This window comes from Schistocerca americana, chromosome 1 (assembly GCF_021461395.2).
Source record: "Schistocerca americana isolate TAMUIC-IGC-003095 chromosome 1, iqSchAmer2.1, whole genome shotgun sequence".
NCBI lineage: Eukaryota > Metazoa > Arthropoda > Insecta > Orthoptera > Acrididae > Schistocerca > Schistocerca americana.
In genome coordinates, this window is record NC_060119.1 from 683,116,334 (window position 1) to 683,128,963 (window position 12,630).

General features: G+C 39.5%; 1 pseudogene; it reads left to right on the forward strand.

The window, feature by feature from the left end:
• LOC124591264 overlaps nt 1-10,296 on the forward strand; it is a 65,606-nt pseudogene extending 55,310 nt beyond the window's left edge.
• Nucleotides 10,297-12,630: the final 2,334 nt, after the last annotated feature.

Consider the following 12,630-nt stretch of genomic DNA (forward strand, 5'->3'; position numbering starts at 1 on the left):
GGAATCGCTTATAACAGCGGTCTGTACAGCCCTTCCCGCCCAGCGCCGAATCGCAGAATAAGCCGACGCAGCCGTGACAAGGGGAAGTAGTGCCGCGAAGCGCGAAGTCCAAGGTGCACACACGGGAATTTTAAGCACTCAACCAATCCGAAAATATCATACTTCGTTAATTTTTTGAATAACTTGCAGTTCATATCGATAGCTAAACTGTTGAAGATATAAATGTTACACAACTAACCAGCAAAAGAAAGATAATAAAGGCATTGTGTGATTTTTATTACTGAGGACTCCCATCCATCGGAACTTTTAATTCATCAACAAAATATTTTATAACGATTCCTGTCGCACATTTATTATGATGATTTTTGAATAAATTATTTTGAATAATTTTGCTGACAATGAGACAGTTCCTTTTTTATTCTCGTTAGTCGTCACAAAAATGCGAAGTGTCTATTGGATGAGGAAAACAAACCATTTTTTCTTACGCCAGGCGCACGTGATAAATGAAAATTAATGCATTCAGACACTTCACAATAACTGATAGTTATATTTAGACAGAACTGGAACGGAGTAGGAAATCGTCGTCGCCTTATTCCGTCAAATTCATAATATGCGATGATGCAAACTGACATCGCAGAAATGACTGACGTTAAACAATACTGTTCCGCTAATAAATCGGAAAAGACAAAGAGGTAATGGAAATTATATTGCCTGGCCATTTTCTGAAAAGTGCTTTAGACTGTTGAAAATGTTTTTTATCGAGACGTGAATCACACTATTAGTTCCAGGTGGAATCCGAATTATGTTAACAAGGCCTCTATAATGTCACTCCTTAAGCACAACAACTAGCAATTCAATAAATAAATTAACAATGTATTTAGACCACATGAATCAAATAGGTAACACACAACCAACACGTGGCCATCATTAAGATAATATCGAAAAACGGCAGCTTCCTTCTTAAGCAAGCAGCAAATTACAATTACTTAACGAACAGTAAATTACATCAGAAGTGATTTAAAGAAATGTGGAATGTGGTACCAAATATATACATATATATCGATAGCTAAACTGTTCGAGATGTAAATGGTACACAACTTACTAGCAATAACACAAGTAAGACGTTGTTGTTGTTGTTGTTGTGATCTTCAATCCTGAGACTGGTTTGATGCAGCTCTCCATGCTACTCTATCCTGTGCAAGCTTCTTCATCTCCCAGTACTTACTGCAACCTACATCCTCCTGAATCTGCTTAGTGTATTCATCGCTTGGTCTCCCTCTCCCATTTTTTTCCCTCCGCGCTGCCTTCCAGTGCTAAATTGGCGATCCCTTGATGCCCCAGAACATGTCCTACCAACCGATCCCTTCTTTTAGTCTAGTTGTGCCCCAAATTTATTTTCTCCCCAATGCTATACAATACCTCCTCATTAGTTATGTGATCCACCCATCTAATCTTCAGCATTCTTCTGTAGCACCACATTTCGAAAGCTTCTATTCTCTTCTTGTCCAAACTATTTATCGTCAATGTTTCATTTCCATACATGGCTACGCTCCATACAAATACTTTCAGAAACGAATTCCTGACATTTTAATCTACACTCGCTGTTAACAAATTTCTCTTCTTCAGAAACGCTTTCCTTGCCAATGCCAGTCTACATTTTATATCCTCTCTACTTCGACCATCATCAGTTATTTTGCTCCCCAAATAGCAAAACTCCTTTACTATTTTAAGTGTCTCATTTCCAAATCTAATTCCCTCAGCATCACCCGACTTAATTCGACTACATTCCATTATCCTCGTTTTGCTTTTGTTGATGTTCATCTTACATCCTACTTTCAAGACACCGTCCATTTCGAAACTTCCTGGCAGGTTAAAACTGTGTGCCCGACCGAGACTCGAACTCGGGACCTTTGCCTTTCGCGGGCAAGTGCTCTACCATCTGATCTACCGAAGCACGACACACGCCCGGTCTCACAGCTTTACTTCTGCCATTATCTCGTCTCCTACCTTCCAAACTTTACAGAAGTTCTCCTGATACTGAGACTCGAACTCGGGACCTTTGCCTTTCGCGGGCAAGTGCTCTACCATCTGATCTACCGAAGCACGACACACGCCCGGTCTCACAGCTTTACTTCTGCCATTATCTCGTCTCCTACCTTCCAAACTTTACAGAAGTTCTCCTGATACTGGCAGAAGTAAAGCTGTGAGACGGGGCGTGAGTCGTGCTTCGGTAGCTTAGATGGTAGAGCATTTGCCCGCGAAAGGCAAAGGCCCCGAGTTCGAGTCTCGATCGGGCACACAGTTTTAATCTGCCGCGAAGTTTCATATCAGCGCACACTCCGCTGCAGAGTGAAAATCTCATTCTGGAACCTGTCCATTTCGTTCAACCGCTCTTCCAAGTCCTTTCCTGTCTCTGACAGAATTACAATGTCATCGGCGAACCTCAAAGTTTTTATTTCTTTCCATGGATTTTAATACCTACTCCGAATTTTTCTTTTGTTTCCTTTACTGCTTGCTAAATATACAGATTGAATAACATCGGGGATAGGCTACAACCCTGTCTCACTCCCTTCCCAACAGCTACTTCCCTTTCATGTCCCTCGACTCTTATAACTGCCATCTGGTTTCTGTACAAATTGTAGATAGCATTTCGCTCCCTGTATTTTACCCCTGCCACCTTCCGAATTTGAAAGAGAGTATTTCAGTCAACATTGTCAAAAGCTTTCTCTAAGTCTACAAATGCTAGAAACGTAGGTCTACCTTTTCTTAATCTTTCTCCTAAGATAAGTCGTAGGTCAGTATTGCCTCACGTGTTCCAATATTTCTACGGAATCCAAACTGATCTTCCCCGAGGTCGGCTTCTACTAGTTTCTCTGTAGTCTAGTTTCGTCTGTAAAGAATACGCGTTAGTATTTTTCAGCTCTGACTTATTACAATGATAGTTCGGTAATTTTCACATATGTCAACATCTGCTTTCTTTGGGATTGGAATTATTATATTCTTCTTGAAGTCTGAGGATATTTCGCCTGTCTCATACATCTTGCTCACCAGATAGTAGAGTCTTGTCAGGACTGGCTCTTCCAAGACCGTCAGTAGTTCTAATGGAATGTTGTCTACTCCCGGGGCCTTGTTTCCACTTAGGTCTTTCAGTGGTCTGTTAAACTCGTCACGCAGTATCATATCTTCTATTTCATCTTCATCTACATTCTCTTCCATTTCCATAATATTGTCCTCAAGAACATCGCCCTTGTATAGACTCTCTATATACTCCTTCCATCTTTCTGCTTTCCCTTCTTTGCTTAGAACTGGGTTACCATCTGAGCTCTTGATATTCATACAAGTGGTTCTCTATTCTCCAAAGGTCTCTTTAATTTTCTTATAGGCAGTATCTATCTTACCCCTAGTGAGATAAGCCTCTACATTCTTAAATTTTTCCTCTAGCCATCCCTGCTTAGCCATTTTGCACTTCCTGTCGATCTCATTTTTGAGACGTTTGTATTCCTTTTTGCCTGCTTCATTTACTGCATTTTTAAATTTTCTCCTTTCATCAATTAAATTCAATATTTCTTCTGTTACCCAAGGATTTCTACTAGCCCCCGTCTTTTGACCTACTTTATCCTCTGCTGCTTTCACTACTTCATCCCTCAAAGTTACCCATTCTTCTTCTACTGTATTTCTTTCCCCCATTCCTGTCAATTGTTCCCTTATGCCCTCCCTGAAACTCTGTACAACCTCTGGTTTAGTCAGTTTACCCAGGTCCCATATCCTTAAATTCCCACCTTTTTGCAGTTTCTTCAGTTTTAATCTACAGTTCGTACATAACCAATAGATTGTGGTCAGAGTCCACATCTGTTCCTGGAAATGTCTTACAATTTAAAACCTGGGTTCTAAATGTGATACCTTCTAGTATCTCCAGGATTCTTCCATGTATACAACCTTCTTTTATGATTCTTGAACCAAGTGTTAGCTATGATTAAGTTATGCTCTGTGCAAAATTCTACCAGACGGCTTCCTCTTTCATTTCTTACCTACTAAGTTTCCTTCTCTCCCTTTTCCTACTCTCGAATTCCAGTCACCCATGACTATTAAATTTTCGTCTTCCTTCACTACTTGAATAATTTCTTTTATCTCCTCATACATTTCATCAATTTCTTCATCACCTGAAGAGCTCGTTGGCATATAAACGTGTACTACTGTAGTAGGCGTGGGCTTCGTGTCTATCTTGGCCACAATAAGGCGTTCACTATGCTGTTGGTAGTAGCTTGCCCGCACTCCTATTTTTTTATTCATTATTAAACCTACTCCTGCATTACCCCTATTTGATTTTGTATTTATAACCCTGTATTCACCTGACCAAAAGCCTTGTTCCTCCTGCCACCGAACTTCACTAATTCCCACTATATCTAACTTTAAACTATCCATTTCCCTTTTTAAATTTTCTAACCTACCTGCCCGATTAAGGGATCTGACATTCCACGCTCCGATCCGTAAAACGCCAGTTTTCTTTCTCCTGATAACGACGTCCATAACGACGTCCTCTTGAGTAGTCCGCGCCCGGAGATCCGAATGGGGGACTATTTTACCCCCAGAATATTTTACCCAAGAGTACGGCATCATCATTTAACCATACAGTAAAGCTGCATGCCCTCGGGAAAAATTACGGCTGTCGTTTCCCCTTGCTTTCAGCCGTTCGCAGTACCAGCACAGCAAGGCCGTTTTGGTTAGTGTTACAAGGCCAGATCAGTCAATCATCTAGACTTTTGCCCCTGCAACTACTGAAAAGGCTGCTGCCCCCTTCAGGAACCACACGTTTGTCTGGCCTCTCAACAGATACCCCTCCGTTGTGGTTGCACCTACGGTACGGCCATCTGTATCGCTGAGGCACAGAAGCCTGCCCACCAGCGGCAAGAGCCATGGTTCATGGGGGGAGTAAGACGTTACAGGTAATATAATTCATTGGCAAACATTTTTTTTTAAATTATACATGGGAGTTTATCAAACGGGCAGTGACGCCAGGCTGACCTGGGCAAAAGGAGACATAACTTAAAATGCCGGAAGCAGCAGATCAATCGTCCAAAACAACACCTAAGTGCCGGGGCCCAACCGGGAGTCACTTCCCATTAGAAGACACGTCACAGCTTCTGTGCACTGTAGCAGAATGTGGCGCCGTTCCCACACACCCCAACGCGCAGGAAACTGGAACACAAACAGACCTCAGAAAACAGGGTAAACACCAAGCAAACATCAATTAATATAAGTTAAGAGATCAATAAGCAATATAAATTAAAAAACCAATAAGTGCTATTAATAGTAGTTACAGATTTTGCAGCAATATCAATGCTGTAAAACATTTAAACTAAGAAATGTACACAAATCCAATACTGAAAATATAGTATTAAACCTTTACACCCTCATAGTTTCCCAAACAATATTTCCACAGCTGATTAAGACCGGTAGTGTGTACAAAGATGAAATGGAAAAATTTCAAGATACTATCACGTTATTCAAATGCACAGCTTTGCTGTAAAACATTTAAACTAAGAAATGTTGAAAGGTGGCTACACTGAGCCACAGCGCCAGAGATTGCGCCAAAGAGTATTATTCAGCCGCCTCCACTGGCAGTTCCGGTCGAGATGTGGTAGTAGTGAGTGCTTGCTGAGATGTCGTAGTGAAAAGTTCTTGTCGAGAAGTCGTAGTGGAGAGTGCTTGTTCCATGTTTTATGCAGTTGTTTGATGGGCTAGACAGCAGATGTTGTTCTAATGGAGATATTGTAATGATTAGAGTGCTTTGCATCAATATACATGAAGGTAACAAAACTCGCTTTTTTTCCTTATTATTTTAATGTCGTAAATAATGCGTCATTACAGGTTCAGTCAACAAAGCATCTGGCTTGTGTTCTTGTATTAGAGTGTAATTCTGGTTTTCTTGCGCAATTGTAGTATTTCTATTTTCTTTTAATTACTTCAGTATAAATGGTATTTAAAATTTCTTGTCTTGTTGAAGAAGAACCGTGCCAGATGTGTACGTTGAATCACACTCCCACACACAGAACAACTACACTTGTGCTTTGGTTTCGTACGTTTTATAGTTGCTGGGGACTTAATTAATTAATTGTATAAAGGAAATTTTCTTTCATTCCTTGTTGTTATTCTATGCAGTCAGATTGCGTACAAATACTAGTCAGGGCCAACCGTTTACGAAACAGCGTAATCGGACATACAGTTACGAAAAATAAAAATTATTTTCGTAATTATATAATTAAGCCCCCATGCACGTGGCGACCGCTGCTTCGGATCGTCCCTTGGAATTCTTCTGATTGTAAAAATAGTAGACAGTAGTATTGTTGCAGTAATTTGTAGCTTAGTAATTGTAGTCTATATTGCATGTGTAGATTTGGTAATTGGCATTCTTCTAATGGTATTTTTCAAAATTTAATTTTTGTTGTCTTGTCTACGGGTTTGACAATTTAGTGCAATTATTTCAATTGTTCGTTAATCGTGTTTGAAGGAAACATTTCGTGTAAATGGTATTGTTGGAGATAAAGAGTCATTGTGTGTAATTTTCGTACAGTGACGAGTTTTGTATGTTTTGGAAATGATTACGCGATCGATGAAAAAGGCAAAAATGATGGATAGTCAGAATGACGAAATTGTTGACATGGCGAACTCGCCAACACAGGAGAACAGTATGTTGAATAATGAAGTGGAAAACAATTTAATAAGTCGGGAAAATAGTCCGGAACCATTTCAAAATTTTTCTCAATCAGACAATTCACAGAATCCGAGATTAACGACAGAAGATTCTGGAATAGTATCGAACACTGATAGCTTTAGGGCTATGCAGAAGGAAGTTAGTTTTGCGGGAAATGTTAGGGGCGAAAAGAATTTTGAACCATTTAATATGGAGCAGTTGATGGGTGCAATATTAAATTTGGGATCTCGGTTAGACTCACAAATGGGAACAATGGAAACACGGTTAGGATCTGAATTTAAAACAGAGATGGGAACTTTGGCAACACGGTTAGACTCAGTGGGATCACAAACAGGAACAATTAGAACTGAGATGGGAACAATGGATATAAGGTTAGACTCACTGGGATCACAGTTGGGATCTGATTTAAAAACAGTGGGATCACAAATAGGAAGAATTAAAACAGAGATGGAAACAATGGAAACACGGTTAGATTCACGAATAGGGACATGTTTCAAAAACATGAAAGATGAATTAAAGAAAGAAATTAGAGAAGAAGTACAACCGATTTTGAATGCTCACAATAATAGATTGATTGCAGTAGAGATTAGACAAAGGGAACACGATAGAGAACAGGAGGAAAGAGATCGCGTGATAGTACAGAAATTTTCAGAGTTAAATTTACAACGTGTACACGATAAGGAAGAAATATTTGAGAGAATCGAGGAATCCGTACCAAATGACAGAATAAATAATCTAACACAACAATATGAACAGTTAACTTCCAAATGTGTCAATACTGAAACCCGAGTCGCGACACTTACGGAAGACGTAAATAAACAGAAAGAAAAAATAGGTGACTTATCGGAAAGAGTTGAGGAGATTTCAGATAAATTGACAAATCTTAGTTTACATGGGGACAGAGATTCGGATGATACAGCTCCATTACCATTTGCAGAAACCGAAGAGTACCAGAACATAAATAAGCATGTTGAAAATCAGGGAAAGTTTAATGAACGCGTGAAAAGGGAATTTGAGGCATTAAAAAAGCAAGTCAAACAAATTGAAGGCGAAATCGTAGGAAAAGACAGCAAAAGAAATTTAGAATCACAGATACCAGAGGGGTTTGAAGAAAATAATTTGTTTCATTTACGGGATCCAACAAGAGAGCGCCAGGCGCGCGAACTTGACAATAATCAACATTGGGACTGGGACAGACGCGGTAGGTCTTTGTCGCCACGAGGCGAAAACTTTGACTATAAACACTTTTTGACTGTTCGGAAATTTAAGATCTTCCGCAATTCGAAGAATGAAATACATCCATGTTCATGGTTAGATCAATTTATGTACGCACTCCCACCAAATTGGCCACTAAGTCACAAACTGGAATTTATGTGTGGATATTTAGAAAACGAACCGGCGACGCGGATGCGCGCACTCATTAGAGATTGTAATAATCTAAATGATTTTTATCATGCATTTCTATCGGCATATTGGTCCGAAAACACGCAAGACAGAGTCAAACACAGTCTTATTATGCAGCGTAATTTTAAACAGTCTGAGTTCCGCACGCCGGCAGAATACTTTGAAGACATGATTCGAAAGAATCAATTCCTGTCCAACCCTTACAGCCCGACTGAATTAATTCGCATTTGTTTAACTAAGCTGCCACAATCAATAAGACAAATTGCTTTAGCCGGAAGATGTAAAGACGACATTGAGACTTTTAAGACTTTGCTACAAGAACTTGAGTATGACAACGTCGACGGGACTTCTTGTAATTTTTTCAGTAAAAGTAATTACAATAGATTTTCAGAGAAAAGGGATAGTGATCGGAACGGACGTTATAGCGGTAATTTTGAGAATGACAGACGAAACAGACAGGACAATAGATACCAGCCTTATGACAATAACAGACGTTCTAACAGAAATTACACAGACAATTATAATAGCGGTAATTCCTACCGGAATGATCAATCATACGGAAACAGTAATCGGTATCATCAAGACAGAAATTATTCATACAGTAATAGAAATTCTTACTTCAGAAATAACCAGGGTAGTAGATACAACAATAATTTCAGAAGTGACAGTCGAAATTACACAAGAAGTAGTTATGCAGACAGACAGGAAAACAGAAATTTTAATAATAGACACAACCAAGAATTTGCGTCTAACAGGCAGGAAGGACCTAATTGGCATCCTCCGCGTGACAGAACTTCAGAGAGACAAGTGCAAATCGTAGAAATTGATCCGCGAAATGACGTGAATAATCAAAGACGTGACGCAAACAATCGACAATGACTTGCAGCTTCGGCTTCTGGCAGCAATATAGACGGTTCAGAAAGTAATGACACTACGACTTTACACTACGTACGCCTTGAAGACATGAGAGACATTTTGCTAGACGAAAAGGAAAATAATGTAGACGCATTTTTACATCCTGTTATTGAAGTATGTGTGGGTAAGAATAAGTTCACTGCAGTTTTAGATTCTGGGAGCCCACTGAATGTCATTAGTGAATCAGTTTTTCGTATATGTGTAAGAACTATTGCTTGTCCTGTGTTACCTGTTTCTAAAACTACAATTCGAGAAGCGATTTCTGGAAAAAGTGTGGAAGTCAAACAACAGACCAACTTAAATTTCATTTGTCAAGGATACGAATTTTCTGCTAATTTTATTATTGTTCCATTACTCAACACACAAATTATATTAGGTATGGAGTTTCTTAACGCACATAAGGCAATTTTGAACTTTAAAGAAGGAAGTGTGAATTTGACTGTTACCGGAATGCCGATATGTTTGAAATTTTTTGAGTGTTTAGCAAGATCTGAATCAGATACAAAATGTTTAAGGTTTCTTACTTCTGATGTTTTCGTTGAGCATTATGACGACAGTGTGTTTATTCATGACAATGACAATAGATACAGAGACGCGATGGATGATATAATTAATAGTGAAGAATTAATTAATGAAAAGGTTAAGAAAGCTGAAGTGCCAGATGACGTTGCACGAGAAGAGCTGTACCACATTTTGACTTCACATGCTACAGTATTTAATGTGCGCGTCATATATCTTGGCGGCCGAGTTTAGGTTCGTTCTGCGCATTTGACGTCACAAATCACAGTCAGCCAATGAACAGAGAACGACGTTGCCAGATCTCGACTGCAGTGCAGATCACGGACGAGTGTCTTCAATTTTAGAAACGTTCAGTCATAAATGAAGTAATTGAACAAAAGCAATGTCTTGATAGCAGACTTTCTTTTATAGAAAGTTTGGAAAAAGCATTCTTTACACCAATTGCTTCATATTCTATTAATTAATTAAACCAAACAAACAATAAGCCTCCTAATTCAGGCGATAGCAAGGAAAGGTTTTTGTATCAGTCTCATGAACCGCTTTTTCGCAATAAAGAACAGCGGTAATTGTTTATTTCCTATTGTACTTCGACGCAACGTGAGTTATTTATAGTCAACCCAACAGTGTTTGTCGGTATTTTGCAGACGTTTAGAGTGCTCCAGGAGATGCCAGAAATGAGTAGCTGCGTAGTTGATATAAAGACCAAATGTGCAGCCCTTCTACTGAAACGAACGCTCGCCATCTAGGACAAAAACCCTGACAGCGTCACAGCCAAGATAATTGGAAGATACAAGCCCGCATCACAAGAAGCGCCGGTCGACACGAGACACATTCCCTGCAGAATGCGACACGTCAGGCTGCACTACGCCAACAAAAGTTACGTTCTGGACACCGTGGCGAATCCCAGCCACAGAACAGCCAAGAGAATATACTGGGCCCTCAGGGGGAAGCCGGAAAAAAACAAAACTGAACAAAAACTCCCGCAATACAATTGGAAACAAATATGGGGGAACGTCTCAGAAAACGTGTTACCTAAACATGCGAAGGAGACATGGTACAAAATAATTAACAGAACGGTACCAACCAACCAAAGACTGGCGGAGATAAAACTGGTCGCAAGTGACAAGTGTGACGTATGTGGCATGACCGACACCCTCGAGCACCGATTCACGTGCGGGAGTGCCATCAACATCTGGGAAGCGTGCCAGCAGATGGTGGCCCACATCAACAGAACGGCGCCGGGAAGCATCACAGTGGAAGCAATCACCGCCCCAGACTGCAACCCATTTCCACGACCCAAGCGACTGGCGACTCTCTGGATCCTCGCCATGACGGCACACGCCATCGTAGCGCGGAGGCAGACCGACCGGCTGGCCTTCCTGATGGACCTCTGGGAGGAGAACGAGACGGCCCAGCAGCACAGGCGATACCACGAGAACTTCAAAAACTTCCTGCAGATTCCACTGCAGACAGCAATCGCCAGAGTCCTCCCCAGCCTGTGACCCTCAGCACCGCCACCAGCCACCTCACCACACTCACCACAAGAATAACGTGTGCAGTGATAGTGAACAAGTGCAACACAAAAGATAAAGAGCTTTCTCTTCTCGCATCAAATAGTGAAGTATAGTAGTATAAAGTGTTTCTTCCTAGTGGAATCAGTGACACAAAGTGCTCCCTAGTGGAAAGTGCCAACTACTCATTATTATTAGATATTTTGATTTCCTTTACTTCGTGCCTATAAAATTCTATTGATTACTCACACTATCCTTTCTGCTTCTCTTATGTAATATGACAAAATTTTCTCTCTTCTTCAATTAGGTATATTCTGTAGTATATGTAAAAAAAAAAAAAAAAGTTTCTTCCACTTCTGCTCCACCTATCATGGTGACGTTCCTTCATGCTGTCCCACTAAACAGTGTAACTAGAGGAAGAGATCAAACCAGAATACACAATGTGCCTGTGTCATCACATAAACTCAAATCAATGCAACGATGCCAAATATAAACTGTTATGCCTGTCCTGCAATGTCTACCCCCCTCAAAAAAAAAAAAAGACGACAAATGGCCATGTAAAAGGGTTTAAGGAACAAACAATAAGAGAAAAACGAAAAAGGAAAATATAAAAACGACAACATATAAAATGACAATAATATTAACCATCACTAGGATAATAGATTAATAGAATAAAATGTCTTTTTTTAAATGTATCGTTGTTAAAATATTTAAATAAATATATATGTTTACAAAAAAAAAAAAAAAATTGGCGTAATGGTTAAGGTGTTGGGCTGCTAATCGGAAGATTCTGAGTTCAAGGCTTGTTGCATACTAAATATTTTATTTATTTAAAAACAATAGCGAAGTGTCTTACTTAATGAATTTTATTCGTTTGAATGTAATGTTTTGAAATTTCCTGTGCTTCATTATAATCATAATAAGTTTTCAGTTTTTGTAATTTTCTCCTCCAATATTTCTTTTCACAGCAATTAAAAACAACGAAAAGGCACACATACAATATTCATGTTATCCGTTTTGTTTGTATATCGCCTCTTCCGCAGTCGCTGTTTTACTATTCATATTGAGATATATTCTTTTGCGGCAGTATTAAAAGTATTATTTAGAGCAGAATTTCGGCTCGTACGTTGCCGAGCTATTTGATTGTCTGACGGAATTCTTTGCTTCGCTGCTTTGGCAACATCATATTCAATGGTTTCGTCGACTGATCTATGTTTTGGCAAGTATTTGCTGTCCGTTGTGACAAAAACAAAATGTTTGCGCACTGTGCCTCACTGGCAATATATTTTAGTTTTATGTTTTATTACGTCCAAAATTCAGTTTTGTGTACTTCGCCAACTTCGTTTTAATCAGAACGTTTTAGAAAAAAGCGAAATGACTCTGGTATAAAGAAAGTTTTGTTACAGTTGCTAAAGATAGAATATTTCCCAATTTATAAACACTGTTTATGTTATAAAGGGTGTTCATTTTATGGGGACATTGAAATCTCTTGAAAACGACACACAGAGCCAAAAGAAATCCTAATGAAAATTAGTTCCTTCCGGAAGGGGACATCCAACTATAACAAAT